A 2282-nucleotide genomic window follows, 5' to 3' on the forward strand; every position below is an offset into this window, starting at 1 on the left:
AAAAAAAATATTAGCAATTAATGATTTAAATTTATTTACTTTGATACCTACGCAATATTTACCAATGCCAGAGTTGAGAATATCCGTAGTTGAATATTCACTGGCGCCAGAGTCAGGAATATTACACACAAACAATCATAGTATAAACCAACAAAACAAAAAGTGTTAGCAATTAAGGACAAAGATCAGCAATGCAGCCTGCCTTAAGTAGGATGTTTAATGGGTGATAATATCTTCCCTTTTACGTAACCAGTCTCGGACCATGAAATCTCTGTTGACCAGTTAGGGTTCCTACTAACTATAATACTAGGTGGCGACTCCTTAAATAAAGAATATTCTTATTAAATAATAAGATGCAAGAAATTCATTCTTTCCATTTAAAAGATTTTTAAGGCTGCCACGATGTCGGGTGCGACAACCTTAATGTTTGATACTAACATGTTTTGTATTTCTTATTTTGTTCACTTTAAATACTTTGCTTGTTAAATGGTTAATCTAGATTTATGTTGTATAACACTTGGTACAACAAATACTTAGCACTTTGATAGCCCATGTTGTATGGTATAACCGACACCTGAGCAATGAAAGGAACTTGATTTGTTGTTAATATAAGTTATAATCATGAATGTCTGACAACATTTATAAATATTACCATTATTCGAATAAGATAACTAATATAATCATGTGAATAATTTATAATTTGATTGGAACCTCTTGTGTGTGGTTTCCAATTGAATAATAAGAGTTTATACTATACTTGTTTGACATACCATTAGTTGATCCTCTAACCTTAACATTTGTTATTATCATTGTTTAATCCTTACATTAATCTTCCATCTCAAAGCTCTCATCATCATCTTCTTTATTATTATTATTATTATTATTATTACTACTACTACTACTACTACTACTACTATTGTTGTTGTTGTTGTTGCATATAATTTATACAATTAACCTTCCTGTGGTTCGACCCCAGTCTTGTCGAGTTATTTATTACTTTGATACTCCTGCACTTGGAAGAAAACATCAATCTTTTGGTCGTGTCAACTATAAAAATTCAATTACAATAATTTTTTCAAAATATCAATTAAAAAATTTCTACTATTAAAAATATCAAGTATGATAGTTGAACATCAATTTTTACAATTAAAAATTCAATTACAAATTAATTATCTTCAGATATTATGATAAAAACATCATTCATGATGAAATTATCTTCAGAAAAAATCTAGTGACTTTTTTTTTAGATTTTTAGGAAAACTTGCAACATACATGTGATAAGTAATGACTAAATGCAACATCATATAATAAGAAGGGAGATTATATTATATTATACTAACAATTAAAATAAGTTGAGAGTCAATTTAACATCAAACCAACTTAATATATTTTTTTAATTATTTTAAATTAAATTTGTGTTGTAACTCAATGATTAACACGTGGAAGTAATATAAGATTGCAGGTTCAAAATTTGGATGTGCTATATTATTTTCCCAACTAACAAAATAAGGTTAATATATGTGTTCTAGAACAAAATGGTGTCTTAGCTCAATTGGTTAAAGCATGTGAAACACCTACAAAGTTGTTGGTTTGAGTTTCATCAAGTGCACAACTTGATTTAAAACAAACACAAATGACTTGTTGTCTGTGTTTTTTTTTTAAAAAGAAAAGAAAAGAAAAGGTGGACGAACCCTTATAAAAAGCAAAATAAAAAGGATGGTTCAGATGTGCGGGGCTCCTTCAAGCCCATGCATCTGGCTCTTTAGGACAAGCCCAACCTAACATGGATGGACTTTTTTTCTTGGCCATTTTTCTTTGCTTTTTTTTTCTTCAAGTCCATCATGTAGATGAGGGAATTTTTTATTCAATTTATCTTTTAGTATTTGGTTGATGGTAAATAGCTTTTATATTTTTTCTTGTATAATAAAATAAAAAATTAAATCAGTCAAGTGGAGTCCATAACCTAGATTACGAGTTTAACAAATTAACTAAATATTAATCAAAGAGTCGGGTTGAAATTTGAGCTGTATAATTTATGTTAATTTACTTTTTATGAGCTTGTTAGGGTGTTATGACCTAACAAATGGATTGACTGGTTATTTCTGGTTCATATGAATTAATCTAAAATATTTTTATCTTTATATTTATAGGAAAGATCTCATCTTGAATATTTATTTTGAGTCAAATTATATTTTTACTAGTTATCCTAACTGTCTTTGAACCCACTAAATCGACAGGGTCAATCTCTACATAATTTATTTATTTTCAGTTAGAAAACATGT

Source organism: Populus euphratica, unplaced genomic scaffold (assembly GCF_000495115.2).
Source record: "Populus euphratica unplaced genomic scaffold, PopEup_1.0 scaffold116.1, whole genome shotgun sequence".
In the NCBI taxonomy this organism is placed as follows: Eukaryota; Viridiplantae; Streptophyta; class Magnoliopsida; order Malpighiales; family Salicaceae; genus Populus; species Populus euphratica.